General features: G+C 44.1%; 1 protein-coding gene across 6 annotated transcripts in view; it reads left to right on the plus strand.

Annotated features, from left to right (window-relative positions):
* LOC144756353 (uncharacterized) overlaps window positions 1–23,398 on the plus strand; it is a 430,517-nt gene that overhangs the window by 338,992 nt on the left and 68,127 nt on the right. For all 6 annotated transcript variants that reach the window (XM_078646112.1, XM_078646111.1, XM_078646113.1 and 3 more), the window contains one exon: window positions 16,472–16,607. The gene's annotated coding sequence lies outside the window, so the exon portion shown is untranslated. The remainder of the gene's footprint in view (window positions 1–16,471; window positions 16,608–23,398) is intronic.

Consider the following 23,398-nt stretch of genomic DNA (forward strand, 5'->3'; position numbering starts at 1 on the left):
AACTATGTTTTGGAATGCAAAATCTGCCAAAAGATGAAAGTCTCTACAGTGAAACGTCCTACGTGGATGCCCCTTCTTATTTCAGATAAACCATTAGCGTACGTTTACCTGGACCACTGTGGTCCCTTATAAAGGGATGGCAACTATAAATATATCATGGTTGCAGTGGATTCATGTTCAAGATTCATTTGGATGTGGCCTCCGCGCTCGGCTGACGCCCGAACTGTTATAAAAGATTTGCGAGTCTTTATCGGCACATACGCAATCGGCATGCTACATTCTTACTAGGGTCCTGCGTTTAGCTCAAGGAATTACAAGGAGGCCTTGGCCAGCTTGGGCGTTGCATTGCGGTACTCAAGTCCATTCCATCCTGAGGGAAATTCTGTAGTGGAAAGAAAAAAACGGGACATAAAGCAATCTATAACAGCTAGGGTATTAGGCTCGGGTGAAGGGTGGGTCAAACATCTAATCAGTGTCCAACGTAGCTTAAACAATCTGCCAAGAAGTTCTCTGGGTGGAATAACTCCATATGAAATGCTTTTTGGTACTAAAATGATTGTTGGAGACCTTGATCCTCATACTTCAGTGGTAGAACAAAAATCCCTTTGATATCAAAGACCGTTTGGCTGTTTTGCAGGACTTAAATGAAACAATAAAAAGTCTGAGCAACACACTACAGAAGCCAACGACCACTGAAGAAAAACTACCTGTCACAGCAAGGCCTGCCTGGATTCCAAAGATTGGGGACCTGGTCAGAGAGAAGATCGCGGACAAGAAGGAATTTGGGCCTCCTTATAGACAACCAGTACCTGTCCTAGCAATCTACGGAATAAGATCAGTGTTACTGCTGCCCCTTGCTGGAAGAAAGGAGAAGAGGGTCGTGTCCATCGACTTGGTAAAACCACATCATGTGGCCAATCATTAGTAGTAGGCCAAGTGGACTCCAAGGATGTAGCAGACGACCAAATATTGCTACAATCCAAAAGGTTCAAACTGAGAGACTCATCACCTTTGAAGAATCTGCACTGCGAAAAGAAGGACAATGAAACAAAGCAATGGAACTTGTGCCTCTTGATACCCAAATAACAGTTCGTCAAGAAACACCTGTCCACAATGATATAGCTTCTGACTATACTAATATGACCACAGATCCGTAACTCCAGTGAATCCAACGAATCCTGATACTATTCCTACAATTGACAGAACTGCCTCTGGCTATTTCATTAACTTTGATACGTTTTCAGAGGATCTCAGTGAACCTGAAACAACGCCAGCTAAATGAACATTTAAAGAACAAATAACAGAACTCTTTCATCAACTTGAAAAAACATATCTGGTTTAACCATGGGTTGAACATTGGATTGTGCTAGGGGTTCTCTTCCTCCTACTTTGGCTAATTCTTGTACTAACTTTGGGTACACTGATAAATGGAAGATACAGTAAAATGGACACAACAAGTAAGAAGATCAACATGCTTCTGAAGCCACACAAATCTTCTCATCGTAACCAAAGAGACTTGTCATCAGTGAACATCACAGCCGTTCCTATACCTGGTGGTATAGCCTGGGACAGAACTAAAACATGAATACTTAGAAGGTTCATCAGATTATGAACAAATGTATTGTTATAACCACTATGGTCATCATTATTTGCACAAATCTGCAAACCCTAGAAATGTTTATACTTATAATCAATGGGAACATTGTCCAACACCACCAAAGGGTAGCTCAAACATTCTATGTAAAATGTCCGTACTTTTCAGGTTTTAATGTTTCAAATTCAGAAACGTTTTACTTTAAAAATGTTAATCGAACAGGAATGAAAAGTATGTTGACTAATTCTAAGCAAATTTATTCTGCGGCCTTTTATGCTCAATTGTCTATATTAGATTTTGACTTTTGGAAAGACAACATCGAGACAAAAACTGTCTGGGGCAAAAAAAATGGCAGGTTCAGGGACTAGAGCTTTATTTAGAGCCTGCATCATACCAGAACAAATAATGTTTCTAAATGACACTGTTCAACAGACATCTTGTCTTGGCTTAGCTAAGATAAAAGATTTAAACAACACCGTCTATACCTAAACCCACACCTGATAGTAATGACACTACAGATGAGGAGGTAGACGTGAAATATATTTCACAACAAAACAGAACTGAATCTAATTGGGAGAAATGGTTAATCTGGCCCACAGACATGAATAACTGTCAAGACAGATTCCTGAACAAGACTCAAGGGTTCAAATACACTAGGCCAGATCCAAGATACGCCCAGAGACAACATCCAGGGATAGAAACAGCATACAGTGTAGGAAAACTATGCCTTGAGTGGCTAGAAAAGTCCATACTGCCAGATATAAAACAACTAAGTATGGGCAAATTTTGTGGGTCTGCGGTTTCGCTAATTCACGCAAAATTGCAAAAAAAAACACGAGTTCGTGGAAAAATCCGCGAACTCGCGGATTTGCAGAAATAATTATATACTCATGAAAGTGAAGAATGCAGAGTCCTCCATCAAGCATCACAGCAGATACTGCATCAACTGCAGATACTGGGAGAAAGCACACCTGCCCAGCGCCGGGGTCCCTTGAGTGAGCTGTCCATCATAGTGGGTCAGGGCGGGAACACGGTGCACACCGCTAGTGTGTGTGGCGGGGCCAAAGGGTGGGGCTTCTATGCAAGTTCACATGTCTCTTGTGTGTAGAAAAGGTCAGAGACCGATCAGAGCAGCAGACGAGGATAAAGAAGCCCCTGGTCACAGGAACTGCACGGGGATTGCACTTGCGAAAGTGAAGGATGCAGAGGCCTCCGTCAAGCATCACAGCAGATACTGCATCGACGGCAGATACTGGGAGAAAGCACACCTGCCCAGTGCCGGGGTCCCTTGAGTGAGCTGTCCATCCTAGTGGGTCAGGGCGGGAAAACGGTGCATACCACTAGTGTGTGGGCGGAGCCAAAGAGCGGGGCTTCCATGCAAGTTCACATGCCTCTTGTATGTATAAAAGGTAAGAGACCGATCAGAGCAGCAGGCGAGGATAAAGAAGCTCCTGGTCACAGGAACTGCACGCGGATTGCACTTGTGAAAGTGAATGATGCAGAGGCCTCCATCAAGCATCAAAGCAGATACTGCATCGACGGCAGATACTGGGAGAAAGCACACCTGCCCAGCGCCGGGGTCCCTTGAGTGAGCTGTCCATCATAGTGGGTCATGGCGGGAAAACGGTGCACACCGCTTGTGTGTGCGGCAGGGCCAAAGGGCGGGGCTTCTATGCAAGTTCACATGCCTCTTGTGTGTATAAAAGGTCAGAGACCGATGAGAACAGCAGACGAGGAGAAAGAAGCTCCTGGTCACAGGAACTGCACGGGAATTGCACTTGTGACAGTGAAGGATGCAGAGGCCTCCATCAAGCATCACAGCAGATACTGGGAGAGAGCACACCTGCCCAGCCTCGACAAAGCTCACGATTGTTTTTGGGCTGATGAATGCGTTACTGAATTTGAGCTTCAACTCGGGCACCTGCTTTATTTATATCTGTAAGTGCTTCCTGTAGAGGTTTAATTTTTCTGACAGGAGCATCGTGCTAGAATGAACCCTGCCCTTCATATTTATCCAAGAAGACGCCACCGGTTTGTGCGATACCTCTATTCAACTGCCAAATTTGCGGGGCTTCTGAGAAAAAAAAGCCCGCGAGCGGATTTGCAAATTTTTCTGCAATTTCGCGAGATTTGCGGATCCCAAAATTGCGGATTTTGCGCCCATACTTAAAAACAACACTTAACTTTACTTAAAGATGGCGTTGATTTGAGAGACTTGTTACTAGGGCCTCGTAAACCGCGTCATAAACGTTTCATATACACCGGTATATAATCTGGTTCTAATGGAGAATGGAAAATCACACAAATTGAAACTTCAGAACGTATACGAGAAATTGATCGTATTAATTTAGAGAAATCTCTTGCTGTAGTGGACAATGGGTTAACAACTCTCTCCTCCAGAATTTATTCTTTGAACAGCATTGTATCCTCTGCCATAGACATAATGGAACAGGACTTGCTCATGCTACAACATGGACAGTCTCAATTGCGTTCTATAATGCTGCTAGGCTGGACGTTACAAAATCTTCATTCAGGCTATGTGCCTTGGTGTCTAATCAACACCACGTCATTGTTTTCTGGGTTTAACCTTACAGATTAACAAATCTCTTTGGCACAGAGGGGAGCAGACTATACGGTGTTGAGCATAGAAAAACTGGAAAGATTACCATTAACTGTTTCTGAGAAACCAGCGATAGAATGGATAATACATGACAACATTACTTTGCCAGTGACGATTTTCCAGTTTCAGTATTGCTTAAAACACATACCAGCGGGCCTTTATGAAAGGTTGAGTAAAGAATACATCAAGTCAACCTGGTATTTACCATATACACACAGATGTTGGAGTGTGGGAAAGGAAGTATTTCCTAGTGGTACAAATTGCAAAAGCACACTAAGCGGTACACTTTTATGTCAGGGTATTAATTTACATGGAGCCTGCGACGGTTCTTCGACCAACTTATCTTGCCACCTGCAGGGTTCCCCGGCAGCAGTGATAGATCCAGTTTTTAGGCAGCTCTCCAATGGGAGCTAAATAATGTTGAATGATCACAGCTGTTGTGGAATGATGCCAGGAATAGCCTATCTCAAAACTGTGTCAGCCAGGGTCACTTGCTGTATGCAAGTATTGTTTTCTAAAAGCAAGACAGACGGGGAGTCGCCACTATGGCCTTCACTGAACATCTCTTCTATACGAATTGATACTTTAAGCAGAATGAAAGCCATTCTTTTACAAAAAACCGTGCCACTGACCTCGTCCAAAGAGACGTATGATCTGCAAGTTGCAAGGACTTCTGCAGAGATACATGCCCTATTATCAACAAACTGCCCTATACATTTCGTAGAAATGTTAGGTCGTATCTTAAACATGTCTGATACCAGTGGTATTGTACATGTATTTAAAACAATTTTTTAGGGACTTTTAACATCTTTTGAAGCATTACTCTGCATATTTACGAACTTCGTGTACTCAGTGTATTTGCAGACTGCCTCTCGTTTTGGGACTCGCAGCAGGAATACTATTTTTGCTCCTTTTGCTCCGATATGGCAAGCCAAATCACCAACGACACCCAGTTTACAGTGGAGAACACTCTACTAGCAATGAGGTATCGTGAGCGCATCATCCAAATTTTGGGACTAGCTCGACTAAGAGAGCTGAATACCACATGGTTCCTATCATTCAGACCGATATGGCAAGATTGGATCATACCTGTTCTGCACTGCCTGCTATGTGGAGAAGAATGCGTGTTAGACATCTGGCTTACACTTCCATCAGTCATGGAAGTGTAGGGGTGTTGATACTTTGATTGGACCAGTAACGGCTCATGCACTGTGTTGTCCCCAGCGGCTACCAATCCTGATGACGGCTTTCGTTGAGATCTCACTGACGCAAGTTAGTGCAAGTGAGATACGTGAGGCAACAGGCGCACAAGTACCATCTACTGAAAGCACTGCTAATGCGACTGATGCTGACGGCAATGCTTCTCATCTGTGTACTATTGACATGCTAAGCGAGGTAATCCAACTCTCACCTACTATGATTGACAAATTCTTCACTGGTTTAGAAGATGTAATGTTTTCCCCTAACAATGAAAACTGACTTGTAAAAATTGGCACACCGTGTTCTGAAAGACTGTATTCGATCTTAATTTTTTAAAACAAAAACTTCTAACTTTGGAGCTCAATTTTTCTACGATTTGACTTTTTTCCAAATATTTGAACTTTTTTTGGCACAAAGTAATCTGCTTAAAGTAGAACTATTCATAGAGAACAAGAATTCTGTGATAAAACTTCCAAGAGGCAATATTTGACCATGTCCACATTCAAACGGTTTTAATATATCTGCCATGAAATGGTCTTGACTTTTTCTTCTGTATTTAAGAGCCATTTCATGAATGTAATTTCGTGACTCATTCGGATAGCCTTTACAATGTCATACTATATGCTTTGAATGGCACATTGCTTTAAAAATGCGTGCAGCACAAATGCTCATTTCTGTGTAACAGCCATTTCGAATGCATTTTATGTATTTTGGGTGGGATTGTAAACACATGCTTTAGATACGTTTTTACTTAGTATATAGTAATATCGAACATAATAAAGTGGAGTGGGTGGTGTGACCCGTATTGAAGTTTCCCGATATATGCCCTTATATAGGTACAATTCACATTGCCCTAATATAGGCATAGAAATCATACCCATATTTAGACATAGCCCATGCAGTCCAAATACAGGCATGGCTACTTCCACCAGTTCCTGAAAAGCCACAATGATTTCTTGGAAAATTGGCTTAAGCTGCTAGGGTACCTCCCCTTGCTTGACTATTGATTTGTCCAAGAACTAATGGAGTTTTCAAAGAAATACCATTCCCTTGGGCTTCTTTAATGACGTCATTATGTCCGACTTTACTTCAAACTAGACACCTTCAAGGTATAAATATGCCTTCACTTGCTATGGCAAACACACAGTGGTTTGGAGCAATTCGTCTATCTACTTGCCTTACGCAGCTCGCTACTGCAAGTGCCGAAGGAAGCCGACCCTCCAGCTGACGCACTGAGAGAGACGCTGTCTTTTCTCCTACCGAGAAATACAGCTCCAGTGTTTCCAAGCTCCCCTTGTGGGGTGTTGGGAAATCGAGTCAGAGACAGAGAGATACCAGACCTCCTTCATTCTAAAACCAAGGTACGGAGCTGATTAGACCCTAAGAGAAATCTTGGATAGATTCTTGGCAAAAGAATACTAAACCTATGCTACATCACACTTACTTCTTCCCGCGTACTAGACTTAGGTTAGGTACATTGGGGTAGGCGTATTTTAGAAGCACCAGTTGAGTACTTTTAGTCTTTGTTATTTATGTGTGTTATTTTATATGGCTTAGAAACCATACCATGCTTTTACAGTATTATTTCATACTACTGTTTACGCTGTATGCACTATACTTTACAGCCTGCATAACAATTGTAGCGGTTCACTTCTCTTGCATGAGAAAGAAGACTGTTCAATAAATCTTTTATTGAAAACGCCCTTCTCTCTATTTCTCTACAACTCTGTAGAAACGAAGCATTCACGATTGACTGAGTGAAATACTTGTCTATTGTTTCCACGACTCTAGAGATACGTTTTATTCTTGGGAAACAAAGTTGTCATGTTTATGCGGTTGTAAGAAACTAATCCCTTCTTGTTTATTCGAGAAAGTTTCTATTGACTTCTGAGCTAGCTGGCACTCACTATTAAGTTTACTATATTCGATAGAGACCTAGTAGACCTCAGTCCTACGTCATATCTATAGGATATACTATTCCAATGCGCAGAGCCTATTGGGAATATAGGAACTACACTACAGACTGTTCCTGGACAAGTAGGGGTGGTGACTGTTCCTGGACAAGTAGGGGTGGTGACTGTTCCTGGACAAGTAGGGATGGTGACTGTTCCTGGACAAGTAGGGATGGTGCCTGTTCTTGGACAAGCAGGGATGGTGACTGTTCCTGGGCAAGCAGGGATGGTGACTGTTCCTGGACAAGCAGGGATGGTGACTGTGCCTGGACAAGCAGGGATGGTGACTGCTCCTGGACAAGCAGGGATGGTGACTGTTCCTGGACAAGCAGGGATGGTGACTGTTCTGGGACAAGCATGGATGGTGACTGTTCCTGGACAAGTAGGGATGGTGACCTTTCCTGTACAAGTAGACATGGTGATTGTTCCTGAGCAAGTAGAGATGGTGACTGTTCCTGGGCAAGCAGGGATGGTGACTGTTCTTGGGAAAGCAGGGATGGTGACTGTTCCTGGGCAAGTAGGGATGGTGACTGTTCCTGGGCAAGTAGGGATGGTGACTGTTCCTGGGCAAGTAGGGATGGTGACTGTTCCTGGGCAAGCAGGGATGGTGACTGTTCCTGGGCAAGCAGGGATGGTGACTGTTCCTAGACAAGTAGGGATGGTGACCGCTCCTGGTAGTTTAGTCGTGCTGAGGCCCTGAAGATAGACGTCTGTTATGGTATGTTATGTGCTACGGGCATTTTTCAGATGTGGGTCCTGGGTGCGCTGTGCCACCGGACTCATACTGCACCTCACTGATTATGCCTAACTAGCAGGAAACCGTCTCTGGTGGCTTGTGTTTCTGTCTGGAGGCCACGTGGCCTGGCGCTTGGGTTCTGCGGTTTCTATTGGAGCAGGACGAAGGCTGATTTGCATATGGCTGGTCTCTCTCTGAAGTGACATTGAGTGATTGCCCAGAGTAAATGCTCGTGCCTGGAGTTTTGCAAGCCTATCCCCAAGCAGCTCTTTTCGTTCCTGACTGAAAATGTGGCCCCCATGAAATGCTTTGTGAGTGAACATTCACTCCCTTAAATTGACGGCATATGCTGACGACATAGCTATTTTTTCGGAAAAACCAAAGGAGGCTATAGAATATATAGACAGAGAGGCTAAACAAATTGGACGTTTCTCTGGATATATGCTGAATAGGACAAACCCAAGTTTTGCTTAATTATCAACTGGAGGACGCAATTGAAGGGGTGTGCTCGAGGGTTACATATCTTGGGGTACAAATTTCTTCTAAAATCGAGCTTATACATTCTTTGAATTATGTTTTTTTTACTAACTAAAATTACTAAACAATTGAAGATGTGGCATAAACTTCCATTAAGCATCCTGTGAAGATTCAACGTTATTAAAATGAAGATACTTCCTAAGTTTCTTTATCTTTTTAGGTCTATTCCGTTACGCATTCCGAATGCTTTTTTAAGAAACTTAATGGAATTTTCAGTAGCTTTATTTGCGGGTATAAGAAGGCAAGAAGGGCTATAGGAATGATGAAACTGCCATATAATCAAGGTGGCATAGACTTTCCTGATTTTAAACTTTATTTTTTGTCTGCTTTTGTTGGTCGTGTAAGGAGCCTTTTTATTCCGGAGCTAACTAACTTTTGGCATTGGCTGGCTCTTGGGGCAGAAAGTCAGATGTTTCTGTATCGAATTAATGACCCCAACTATTTTAAACAAGTGCGGTTTAAGACAATCTGGGACTGTGCATATATATGGAAAGGCATTGAAACTAGATTTTCTTTAACTTCCATTCATAGTAGACTCCCTTTGTGGGGAAATCCAAGGCTGCCTGGAATTTTCCAAGCTAGCATGGTCCATCAGTGGGCCAGATATAGAGTGCATTCACTGGGTCAACTCTATGATTGCAATGGCATCAAGTCATTTGAGAATCTTCGGGCAACATTTGATATCCCTCAACACTTGTTTTTAAACACTTACAGGTTAGAGTGAGGGCGATAGATAAGAGTGAGGGCGATAGATAAGAGTGAGGGCGATAGATAAGAGTGAGGGCGATAGATAAGAGTGAGGGCGATAGATTGATAGATAGAGTGAGGGCGATAAATAAAAATGAGGGCGATAGATAAGAGTGAGGGCGATAGATAAGAGTGAGGGCGATAGATAAGAGTGAGGGCGATAGATAAGAGTGAGGGCGATAGATAAGAGTGAGGGCGATAGATAAGAGTGAGGGCGATAGATAAGAGTGAGGGCGATAGATTGATAGATAGAGTGAGGGCGATAGATTGATAGATAGAGTGAGGGCGATAGATTGATAGATAGAGTGAGGGCGATAGATTGATAGATAGAGTGAGGGCGATAGATTGATAGATAGAGTGAGGCCGATAGATTGATAGATAGAGTGAGGCCGATAGATTGATAGATAGAGTGAGGCCAATAGATTGATAGATAGAGTGAGGCCAATAGATTGATAGATAGAGTGAGGCCAATAGATTGATAGATAGAGTGAGGCCAATAGATAGATAGATAGATAGATAGATAGATAGATAGATAGATAGATAGATAGAGTGAGGGGAATAGATAGATAGAGTGAGGCCAACAGATATAGATAGATAGAGTGAGGCCAATAGATATAGATAGATAGAGTGAGGGTGATAGAGTGAGGGTGATTGATAGATAGATAGATAGATAGATAGGATAGATAGTATACTTTACTGAGAACCCACTAAATGTGTTAACACAGGGTCAGTTCCTCAAGGGACTCTTGAACCCATGTATCCATGAAAAATTACTGATATGCTCATCTGCTAGATTATTTGAGAAACCATAGAATCCATGTCCACCAGAAGAGCACCTCTGAGATCACGCAAGCCTAACGCATCAGGGCACTGCTGAAATCCTTACACTAGTGGCTGTACTCCTTTTCTAGCACTAGACAACCCACACAGTTGATATACAAAAGGCCAGCACCTGTTAACTAAAAAGCACTAGAATCCCATGGAAGACATGTTCTTTACAGCACCTCTGATAACTTCACAGAACCTTTTGTGTAGGAGTATTCATTTGCTTAAAGGAAACAAAGAGCACCCCCAGATACCTTAAGTAAATACTGGGTGCTTTTGTGCTATATTGATATTAGAGCAAGAGTTTCCAGGTCATCCCATGTCATCTGGACATCTTTTTTATTCTAGCTCTTATTCTGGCTTTTATTCTAGATTCTGGAAGTTGTAGTCTTAGATAATTGTACTTGATCCAAGTGGACAGGCATGCCTGAAAACAATGATTCAATTACATCAAACAGTTAGTTCAAGAGAAAGAGCAATAGCAAAATATAATTACACACAGCAAACTAAGATTAGCAAATCATACTGAATAAGAACAAGACAGTGAAGGGGCAGGAGAGAGTGAGACAGAAATAGAGGAAGAGTGGAGAGGCCAATACAGTGAAGGGGCAGGAGAGAGTGAGACAGAAATAGAGGAAGAGTGGAGACAGTGAAGGGACAGGAGAGAGTGAAACGGAAACTGAGGAAGATTGTAGAGGCTAAGACAGTGAAGGGGCAGGAGAGAGTGAAACGGAAACTGAGGAATAGTGGAGAGGCCAAGAGAGTGAAGGGGCAGGAGAGAGTGAGACAGAAATAGAGGAAGAGTGGAGAGGCCAAGACAGTGAAGGGGCAGGAGAGAGTGAAACGGAAACTGAGGAAGAGTGGAGAGGCCAAGACAGTGAAGGGGCAGGAGAGAGTGAAACGGAAACAGAGGAAGAGTGGAGAGGCCAAGACAGTGAAGGGGCAGGAGAGAGTGAAACGGAAACAGAGGAAGAGTGGAGAGGCCAAGACAGTGAAGGGGCAGGAGAGAGTGAGACAGAAATAGAGGAAGAGTGGAGAGGCCAAGACAGTGAAGGGGCAGGACAGAGTGAAACGGAAACTGAGGAAGAGTGGAGAGGCCAAGACAGTGAAGGGACTGGAGAGAGTGAAACAGAAACAGAGGAAGAGTGGAGAGGCCAAGACAGTGAAGGGGCTGGAGAGAGTGAGACAGAAATAGAGGAAGAGTGGAGAGGCCAAGACAGTGAAGGGGCAGGAGAGAGTGAGACAGAAATAGAGGAAGAGTGGAGAGGCCAAGACAGTGAAGGGGCAGGAGAGAGTGAGACAGAAATATAGGAAGAGTGGAGAGAGAGGAGAGAGTGGTGTGAGAGGAGAGAGTGGGGAGAGTGAGGATAGTGAGGAGAGGGGAGATTGAAGTGAGAGGGAGGGGAGAGTGGGGGGAGAGGGGAGAGGGGAGAAAGGGGAGAGGAGAAGAGAGGAGGGGAGAGTGGAGAGACTGAGGAGAGGGGAGAGTCAGGAGATAGAGGAGAGGAGATTTTATAGTATTGTTAGAAAGAAAGTGTAACTAAATAAGGGGGGGTGCAAGAGGAGAATGATATGGGAGTGACCAAGAGCGTGAGAGAGAGAGAAATATATTCTAGGATAGCTGAGTGGACTAAAGCGATTACCCGAGACATTTGCCTGGGACTTGTAGACTAAAACTAGCGTCACATCTTTCTGACGCCAAAGAATCGAGAACCATTGAGTCGGGTAACACAGACACCTGTTTGGCGCGCCTGGAGATGAGTGGGAGTCTGCAATGCGCTGTATCAAAGGTCGCTATCAGCTGTCCAAGAGTCAGAGACTTTTAAAAAATACAGGCAGAGATAACCGCTTTGAAAGTTATACTGGATGGCTCATTAGCAGATCATATAAACAGCCCTGGCACGTGCAGGGCCTATGCCCTGGAAAGGGAGAGCACCAGGAAAGAAAAGGAGAGAGCCACACAGGACCAGCGTGAAAGGTGACACAGACCTGATTAGACAGCGACACAAGGAACAAAATAAACACACAGAATGAAACACAGATAGACAAGCACCAAACAAAAAGAGGAAAAGGGCACCCAAAGCTGGGAAACAAATAAAGAATCATAACGAACTGAAAGGTACATGCTAGTCAAAACGCACCTACAAAGTTAGTGACAGATGAACAAGAGAATGTTGTAAGTTGGCCAATAGAAAGAAGTACAGCAAGAGAACGAAAGTGGAGATAAAAAAGGCAAGGAAAGATGGCAGAGGTGAGCAGATCGAATAAACAATATACACAGACACTTGTGCAGACTGAAAGAAACCTGCCCCACCGCACCCAGACAGTGTGACTGCAGGTTTGGGGTACACTAGCTTCTGTACTTCGTCGGACCGTGCAAAGCCATTTAATAACTAAAATTAAATCAGAGCATTGGACTGCAGCAAAAGAAACAAACACTCCGTGTAAAAGAGCCCCCGACAACAACGTCTACAATATCCTGGAAGGCAGCACAGCAGCTCTGCCGAGCCAGTGAGAGGCTCCGCGAAGGCGGGGATCGGGTTCCACTGTCGCCCCGGGGCAATTACAGGCACCTCTGAGCTGCCCTCCACGAAGTGACAAGGGTAGCCCTGCCCGACCGGTTCCAGCCACTGGAACAACGGATCCTTTCTGTGCAAAGTCCCCAGCCACTGCCCCGTCTGTGTCCGGCCTCACATTCTCAGCATGGAGTTAGAGGGCATAAAGCAGAAAGAAAACAAAAGTGCAATGGGGTAGGAGAAAGCCGCCTTGGAGCAGAATAAAAAGACAGAGCTACCGAGTGTATTACAGAGTGGCCGAGGCAAACAAATAAATACATAAAGAACAGACGTGCCATGGGGAAGAGGACATTCAAAAAGGACGAGTGCCATGTAGAAGAGAGGGAGAAAAAAAAACGAATTGCCTTGGGGAAGTTAAAAAGAATACAAGAACTCTCATGGAGTAGGAAGAGAAATAAACAATTTAAATAGGGCCGGAGGCGCAGCCTCGGTGTTTCCAGAGTTTACTTGAATCAGCGAGACACGCGAAAAGTAACATGGTTAGTCCGGCAGGGCGACGTGCGCAAAACCGAAACCTTCCATGGGGCGGGACTTCCGTCTCCGGAAGCCCGCGCACGCGCCCACGGAGAGAAGCAGTGCTGGTGACGCAGAGCTCCCATGCCCGAGGGAGAGCCCCGCGGAGGCTCCAGAAGTTTAGAATGGCGGTAAGTGGGGCTTGGGGGCTTGGGGGGGTGCGCTTGTATGGCGGCGGTGGCGGCGGCCGGGGGGGGCTGGGGGCTGCAGCGTGTGTATGTGTGCGTGTCTGTGTGTGCGTGTCTGTATGTGTGTGTGCAGGGGGGCGGCAGCGTGTGTATGTGCGCGCGCGCCTGTGTGTGTGTGCAGGGGGTGGGGGCTGGCTGTGTGTGCGCAAGCGCGTCTGAGAGGCGCGCTCCCGCGGTAAAAACTTGAAAGGAAAAGCGCGTGGCACATTGCTGTCCACATTCCCAGATACGGGCAAGATACGGGCAACATAAGGTCTCGAGCAGACTACGCTGCTCGACCTAAAAAGTGTGAACATTCATTCCAAGGGCGTGTGTGTTCCTATGAGCAACTTGTAAGCCTCCTTGACAAGACGTCCCGGTTTTCCCTGGATGGTCCCGGTTTTTTGGGCAGTGTCCCGACACTTTAATCCAAATCAAAGGAATGTCCTGTTTTTTGCATAGCGCCTGGGTTAAACTGATAAATGTCCCGGTTTTTAAATAGTGTCCCGGTGCGCCTGCTTTACTTCTCTGAGCCTGAGACGGGTCTCTATCAGGCACTCCATTTTTACCCTCACAGAAAAAAAATAGAGCTTACTGCTGCAGCAGTGCCACCCTTCACTGCTTTCAAAGACACCTTTTATAGTTCTTTCACAGTCTGTCTCTTCATTACAGAACTGAGTCATTTGAGCATTTTCAATGTTATGTACAGCGAAGCCAAAGTTGTTGCTTATTTCTCTTACGTAGCTAACAACCATTGACAAAGCCAATAGTCTAGTCCAGGCTTGTTCTAGGTGTGATGTTACTCGTTATATTATTTATCTGGATACAATGACAGAAGCAGCACATTTCGGGGCGGAACGCTATGCTAAATACAGATTTTTTTAGCTCATGTGTTTTTAAGCCACATCCTTAATTACACCGGCCACGCCCCTTGAGAGACGCCCCTCTCTCCCCCCTGTTTTTCCATTCCACTTAAAACCATGGGTACTTCTGTCTGTCCTACTTCAATGTCTGTTATTACCTGTCCGGGTTTTTTGGCTTTGACAATCTGGTCACCCTAACCTTACGCAACAAAGCCATACACTGCCATCTAACTATGAAACAAAGCAGTGTGGAAAGGCTGCCACAACTCACCACTAAACCTTCTTAAGCAATGCTCTTGCCACTTAAGTTTCTGCAATACAAAGTGTCTTCGCTGAAAAGCTGCAGTTTATTCCGATCCTCCTTCCTGATTCACACAAGCGCCTAGATGCTTCTTTTGAAGCGCCAGAGGCGCTACAAAACCATATTTTCATTCATTCATGGAGATGTTCTTTGGTGATGCAGTGTTTTCTGCTGCAGGTGCTGGAAATAATGCTTTCTCCCCTGTGCCTCTGTGTTCAGCAGACCGCCTCCTGATGTTTCTGTTGGTTTTCGTTCGCTGCTGCGCGTCTGGTGGGCGTCACCACTCTGGTCTCATACTTTGAAGAGTCATTCTCCGACTCCCACGCTTTATTGATGTCTTGGCTACGAGGGCCCCATCCCGTGTTTGTGTGGGGCACATCCCATTATTCTGCGCAATTTAAAAAACATAAGAATGAATAGCATTTTTTTTATGTATTGCGACTGGGGTACGAAAATGGAATTGATTTTTTAAATTCATGAGTTAGTGGTAACTAAAATGTTAGTAAAGGTTGGAATACCTATACCTGGGGCGCAGCTACTATTGTTGTCACAGGTGCAGTGGTGCCGGGCCTTGAGCTCTGAGGGGCCCTTTGAATCCTGATCATTGCTGTATTTCACTACCTCAACAGCAGTGAACGGGGCCATTGTCCTTGCTTGCACCAGGGCCCATGGATTCCTAGCTGCTCTACTAGTCCTTACACTATGTACAGCTTTCCTTTCATATCATTTACGGTAAGTAAACCTCAGAAAACCTTCACTCTATAAACAGTTTTTCATTTGTATACTCTACGTCTATGGTTAGTAAACATCAGAAAAACTTCACTCTAAGAACAGCTTTCCTTCTGTGTTATATACGGTTTTTACACATTAGAATAGCTTCACTCTGTATACAGCTTTCATTTGATATAATATACATTTAATAAACATCAGAATACCTGTACATTATATACATCGTTCCTTCTGTATCATCTACGGTTAGTACTCAACAGAACACCTTTACTGCAGTGGGGAATTACCTTTTTAGGTCGAGCCTAGTGCAGCGCGCATGTGCTGCCTAGGAGCTGACCTCTTGGAATCGGTCTGCACTTTTCTGAAACACGTGCATGTGTTTTTTTTTGTTGCAGTAATTGTATTGGCTTTTACGTTTGTCTTTCAGAAAAGAAAGCATGCAACTGGCCAAGAGCTGGTACATGTCCCACCTTTTTCTCAAAATGTTGACTCCCGCGGCATCCACCTTGCGGGAGAGAGCAGCAGCGCGCAGGGGCCATCTGTTTCTAATTAGCGCAGCCGCGCTTGTTTACATTTGCCACCCCTCAGTGTTGACTGTAGTGTTAATACCACAGTCAACAATGAGGGGAACGCAAATTGTGCACCCCATGTACCATGATGCAAAGGATCCAATTTTTCTGGGACATGATGTAGTGTCTGGCCACACCCTTTTCCCTGCCCGACTGATTTTCATGACCTCTACCATTCATTACACATTCCTAATATTCCCTTTTGTACAAATTGCATTCACGCCCATTGATTACACTTCATCCGGCCCAAGCCGGAGAGCATGGCCCAAGCCGGAGAGCACAGTCTGAGCCAGAGAGTATGGCCCGTGTGTGGAGATTCTGGCCCAACTGCAGATGTAAAGATACAACTCGTAAATGAACTCTGTGAATACCAAAAGTCATAAATTTAGACTTTTGTCTCCGATTACCTTTGTGAATCAGTCCCATTGTTGTTAACAGGCCTCTGGACTCAGTTTGAACAGATACCAAAGAATGAAACAGGTAAAGAAGGAATAAAGTTGGTCCCACTATTCTCTTCAAAGCATTCTTTCTTTCTCTTCCAGGCGATGGTTTTTGTTGGTATTTGAAGTTCACACTGAAGTTTCCTTGCTGAGGCCTGCCTGCTCTTATGATGAAGGTACAGAGAGTGGACAGACGGATAAAACATGAATGGTGCTCCAGGCAGGAGGTGCTTACGAGGTGATTAACAGGGTTTCTGATCTCTGCTCAAGTGAATGTTAAATGGACAAGGCCTACATACAACTTTAAAAAATCTATGTGTACAATGTATCAATATCTTTACTTAGTTTTATTCCAATGTAGGCGCTATTTGGGCACGGAGAGCTACAGGTGCAGTTGTATTTGAGGCTTTTGCATAACGCATTCAGAAACAAATGAATCTCACTCGTAAATAGATTTGCTCTTACTTAAGATTATGCCTGTGCCGCGTAATTGTACGTGGCGAGTATATATATGCTCAGCGGGCTTGAATGGGCATTTATGGGTGGGAATACCTAAAAAGTCGGTGAACAAAGTTTGCATAATTTCTTTCACATAATTATGTCATTTCGGGAAACTTACTCTTAATTACGCAAAATACAACTCTGTCATTCAGTCCTGTATTTTTGCAAGACATTTGTCCCTGCCAATTTTCTGCCGTGAGCTTCATTTTGCGCAAAAAAAGTCTCTAAAAACACGATTACCATTTACAAAACCCACGTGCATTCTGATTGTTTGCATTGTTGCCAGGCTTCTGAACTACAATCTCTCTGCAAACGGCGGCATAATTACACGACATGTTGTAATTTGGGTAATTTTACATAACAAATGGAACATGAAATTCCCAAATTATGTCATTCATGCCAGCGTCATTCAAATGATCCCCAGGCCTACGGAACCCCCATAACCTCCGTGGTTTGTACATATTTACTCACAGCCCAAATACATTTCTAAATTCTCTCCTGTCATTGGCAGGAATAAGTGTGTATTTGGGGTTGAAAAGTGGAAGGAACACGTCTTATTTTAAGTAGATAAAGGGGTTCTATATGGTGAAAACTATTTTATGAGAAGGAAGCCAAATAAATGTAAAGTGCAAACACTTTTCGGTATTACATTTTCACCTGGATAATACATGTTCATTCCTATATTCTTAAATTGTGAAGCATATGAGAAACGTGCATCCCACAAAGAATTCAACAACTCCTCCTCCTCCTCCTCAATGTCTGATTGCAACAGATTCCCAGGCGGACAATTGTTGAACCCTTTGTAAATTCCATGGTTTTAAGGAATGTACTCCTAAGGTTGATGGAAACCTTTCATGGCTAGACTGAACTCCACTTCTTTGGTGACTCAAAAACATGTATCTAGGAGTTCTCTTGGAAATACATAGATTTCCATGGGACCCACCCCTTTTCTCTAGTGCCTTTAATTGCAGGGCTCTCTACACAACCAGAACGCTAATATTACTGCTATGTAGCTCATGTTGCTGTGTACAGCAGCGTTCTTAACTTTTCACTTCAGTTAGACCCCCACGGAGCTCTGGATTAGGCAATTTTTTCAATTTGAACCTCAAGACAATTTACAAAAAGAGAGAAACAAGTATACACCAAACAGTCACACAAATGATATTGTATTTAATTCACAAATAGAATATGCAAAAATAGACTTTTTAACATGCATAATTTGAAAAGAACGATCTTTAAGAAAAGAAAAGAGCCAAGTGTAGACTAATCCTGGGTAAAGCACTACGCTACGCCCATGTAGTTTGCGTAGTTTCTGCTACTTCGCTCTACGGGAATTGCACATAGCACAGTGCAAACACGCGTAGCGGTCATTTTGTGCTTGCTCGCGGTCCTCAAAGTCAAGTTGGCGACCGCGAGCAAGCAAAATGACATCCCGGCTAGACTTTTTCCTCGTTCCCGATCAGCAACATCAATTTGCCGATCGCGAGCGCGGAAAATAAACCTCCCAACGACATTCTTAACACGGGGAGGTCAGGTTTCTCATTGCTCGCAACCGCTAGCGATGAGAAACTACCAGTCCGCGTTGAGAAAGCTGCTGCTCGAGTAAAAATCTACTCGAGCGGCAGAAAACTACAGCTCGCACTGTGCAAGATGCCGTTCTCAATGATTGCACAGTGCCAGATGCTTGTCCGCACTGTGCAATCATTGAAAACGTCATCTTGCACTGTGCGAACAGGGTACTACGCAGTTCGCGTAGAGCTACGCGTAGCTCACGTGGTGCGAAGTGCACTTCGCGTAGCGCTACTTTGCGAACTGCGCCCTGGGTTAGTGTAGACGCTCTTATATTAATAATAATAATCCACATTTGTAACACGCACAATCACCCGTAAGGGTCTCTAGGCGCTGGGGGCCGTCGGGAAGATTAAGCAAGCTATTGCCCAGAGTCACATGGTGCTGGGCTAACCTGCTGCCGGAGCCGGATTACATACCTGAAAGTCTCACCGTCTGCATCAAGCATCAAGCATGAATCCTCAGTGACAGCAGGAACAAAGGCAGATGTAATCGAAAGACTGAATAGCTGGACTAAAAGAGGGCAAATAATTGAAGGCCGTTTGCTGATGATATGTGGAGGGGCCAGATCTAATGGAGAACCTGAAAAATGGCATTAACTAAATTGAAAAAGGAGTCAATTTGGATGGGGCAAAATTATGTCAGGCAAGGGCTTGATTAAATAAAGAAAGGGCTCAAGAGAGGTAGGTGTTTCAACTTTCTGAGCCTCAGGAGAAAAAGTGGCAGAAATGTAAACTGCTTTTCTTTTTACAAAAAAAGGCATCTTACCCACTGAGTCCAAGAAAAAGATTTACTATGGAAAAAAGTTCTTTAGGAGAATTTGAAGATTTCTCAGTTCTGGTGGCATAAGAAAAAGACCAGGCTTTTCTAATGACTTTTGCAGTGCTGGTTTATTTTTTTGCATATTTATGTAGTGCGAACTCGACCCAAAGGTATTGGAGCTCTTTACATGAGCACCGTATTTACATTACACATTCAGGCACAGGGAGATTAAGTGATTTGCCACAGAATCACAGGATGTGTACGCGACCCGAGGCTCGATACCCTGGGTTCCAGCACCAAAGTCGGCAGTCTAGCCGATGGACCACTTCCTCTCTCTGGTTGAGTTGTTTGCCCAAAGCACGTTCAAGGCTCTCACAGAATTTCTTAAGAGAGATAAGAAGGCTATTAAACTAGTGGGCTGGAGGCTTCGTTCTCTTGGTGGAAGAAGATGCAAGAGGAATAGTCATATCAATAGCTATTGGTAACCAGATGCTAACAGAATTATCAGGAAACATCCTTTCAGACGAAGCTGGAATCACGATGTACCAACAGAGCCCCAGCACTAGAACGAACACGGCATTAGCACTCATTCATTCAGCAAGCAATGAGTTGCTTTTAGGGGGGCGCATTGGTGGAATAGTGTTGGATTTAAAGTCCAACACCTTCCCTACCGTTGCGCAGACTGGAGTTGTAATAGTAAATTAAACTATTTCAACATCCAGCACCCCCCTAAGGCAAGTCATTAAAACGACTTGCATGCTTAACAAATGTGTCCTAAAGACGCGTTCGTTGAATAGAAGGCATTCTGAATGCATGCGTCCTAAACACATGCTGAACACCGTCATACATTCGAATTATCAGCCTTATTCATGAAAGATGCAAGTATAGGTTTAGATGCACAGAGGAGTTCACAGAAAACTGAAAGTAAGTTAAGGCCAATGTCTAACCAGGATGGGTATCAAAGTACTTTGGGGGCCGTGGGGGCGTGCAAACATCCACAGAGAGGGAGATAGATATGGCACAGTGGTAAGACCATGTATGAGAAATAGGTGGGTCTAATCTAAGGCTGGTTAAGTTAGTAAACAGCAGATTTAAGAAATGACATGCTTTATGAGTGGGTGCATTAACCTATTGTAAAATCTGAATACCTTACAAAACTTAGTGAGTTTGCCAACAGTAGTGCACTTGAGAATCTGAAATCTGAATCTGATAAGGTGTTAAATCTGAAAATGTTATAACATGGGGAGCAGTGTCGTCAGTTAAATTGAGAGAGAACTTGTGTTCCGGATCCTGAATATGAAGAAGGGGAATAAGGATGGTCCCCATAGGAAAAGACCTTAGAGAGCATTATCACTACCCACAAGTAAGTGATGAATAAGTTCCTCTAGGTCCTCTATTTTTGGGAGGTCCCTTTAAATACAGATTGTAGCACCAGGACACATCCTGTGGTGCAGGTTTCTAGGGAATTTCCTGGGCCACTTGGCAAATCCATGCCAGCATCCATTTTGTTGGCAGAAATGTTGGCTCCTTCCTTTACCTTGGCTTTTGCTTTCTCTCGTCTATTCTTCAAGATCAGATCCACTGGTGTTGCAATGCGTTGCCACATCAGATGGTCACAACATCCGAGATTGGCCAGACCGTTCCCAGCCCTCATTCATGTTAGATGCAAGCATGAAGGAGTTCACAGAAACGTGAAGAAAAATCTTTAGACAAACGTCTAATCGGGTAGGTATCAAAGTACTGACCGGGGCATGCAAACATTCACAGAGAGGGAGATAGATAAGGCAGAGTGGTCAGACCATGTAAGAAAATACAAATGTACCAAATGTACCACTGACCATTGAGTACTCATGATGGTGGAGGCTAGAACCATTGGAATGAATGCACTAAGTGCTTCATCTTCCACCCAGTAAGAAACAACTTTTGCACTTTAAAGAGCTCCAGCAGGAATTTCTTTTTCTCAAGGGAGTTGTAAAAAACTACTAAAGGCCCAAACAAAACTCAAAATCCCTCCTGGGAGCATAATGGCCGATCATGGAGCTCTGAAAACTGAACAATTCCCTCAAAATTCTGATGGTTTCCCATGTAAAGGTTCTATTGCTGCAGGGATGAGAGTTCCTCACCTTTCTAGATATACAGGACACCTGTTGTCATGTCCCTGTATGCGAGAACCAGAGGCAGTATCTGAGATTTTAGGTGACTGTGAAACATTGTCAGTTCAAAACCCTCCCTTTCGACTTGAAATCCATCACCAGGATATTCACAAAATGTCTCGCCTGGGGGACCACAGCCAGTCTTCAGTGGCAAGCCCACTAAGTATTCCCATACCTGGTTTTGTAGCTAGGGGAATCACCCTCAGCAGAGGAAGCCTACACCTCCACAATGGCTTGGATTAGTCTATTTTGCAAACTGGGAATGACACTCAATGTGCAAAAGTTTTCCGCCTGTCCCCCTACTCAGCTACAGTATGTGGGAGATATCCTGGATACACCACTTACAAGGCCTTTCTTTCAGTAGAATACACTGTAAAACCACTGCCATTAGCTACAAACGTCTGCTGACCTGAGAAGATCTGAGTCAGGACTCTTAAGTCACACATAGGCCTTACGTTGTCCTGCACTTTTGACTTTTTTAATAAAAAAGTTGTATTAATAATTTCCGTGAGTTTTACATTCCAGACACATCATATATATGTGCTTTTCCTTGTTCATATTCACTAAATGACATATATATGCCTACAAGCTGCACACATTTTCACATATTGTGTGCTTTTCTGGTTTCGTGGTTGCTCATGCTTCAGCCCACTTCATTCTTTTATCTTCCTCTGCATTCATTGACCAACAGCACCCCTTTCTAGACCCCCACCCCCATTTCTTTCTGGTATCCAATTTTGCAGTTGACACATTTAATACAAGCCTAATTCTGGTAAATGGGTTGCTAATTTATCAGATCACTAGCATGACTATAGGTTCTCCTTTTTTGAGCCCCCGATCATCTTATGGCACTACTATCTACCTCATCTATAAAGGTCGTAATCACTTTCATCAATAAATCTGCTATAGGTGTTTTACATATGCCCCATTGCTCCTCATCTCTTTGGGTTGCCCTGTCTGCTCTGGCCCAGCTATCCACTGCTCTCCTCCACCCGGTGTGTGGTGGTCCCTCTGATGATCACCAGTGTTGTGCTCTGTCCCTGCAGGCAACAACCAGGTCCAGGTTTACTAATCTGTTGCCCACTTTGTTTTGCTTCCTGTGCTGGTATAATCCCAGCAGGAACACTTCCATCATAAGCAAGGCCCTTCTATTTAGTGTGCATTCAATTTTCGCCACAAACCTAGTCCAGAAGAGTATAATTAGGCAGCTCCATACCAAATGTGCATAGTCAGTATCAAGTGAGGACCAATGGGAACAAGGCATAGTGTCTATCTGCATCAGGATATTCCATCAAAGAGGGTATACAGTGTTCTTGTAATTGAATTGTATATCTTTAAAAGGGGTGTTCCTGGAAGCCTTATGGGCTTGTTGCAATGTCTGCTTCCATTCCTTCCCCCTGAATGCTGAGCCCAGTTCTCCCACCCATCTGGCTCGCAGTGCTGCTTAGGTGGTGCTGCTTATGACTCACTTCTTTCTGCTGACTACGGATGAGATCGATCAAGAGAAGCTGAACTTCAGTGCCAGCAATAGACGGGGTGATATTGCGAAAGTCTCTCACCACCTCAAGCAAGGTTTGATGTGGTGGAGCTTTCCAGACAAACACAGCACATCTCTTCAACCAACGATGGACAGAATAATGTTGAAAGCAGTACAAAGTTGAGGAGCTGCCTCGTAGGTGCTTACAGGACAAGGCAATGGTCAGAAGAATAGGATTCCCCCGCGTCAACATTTTAAAACCATGGACTGACCTGTGAGGGGTCTAGTCATGACTGGTGAACTAGGCCATTCTGACCAGAACTGACCACACCCCCCCATGTGTTATATCACCAAATAGGCGGCTAGGAGGTCCTGCACTTTATAGCGGAGGCACCGCCATTATGGGACTTTGCAGTAGCTTCAGAACCCCAGTTAGCCCATAATTGAATTTTCTATTGAGTGGAGGACAACAATAATATATCACAGCAACCCTCTTGAAATTAAACTGTAAGCTGATTTCTTTCTTCTCTTGTGGGACTCAGGGAGCCCACTAGAAGGTGAAGATGT

Source organism: Lissotriton helveticus, chromosome 5_1 (assembly GCF_964261635.1).
Source record: "Lissotriton helveticus chromosome 5_1, aLisHel1.1, whole genome shotgun sequence".
Lineage (NCBI taxonomy): Eukaryota > Metazoa > Chordata > Amphibia > Caudata > Salamandridae > Lissotriton > Lissotriton helveticus.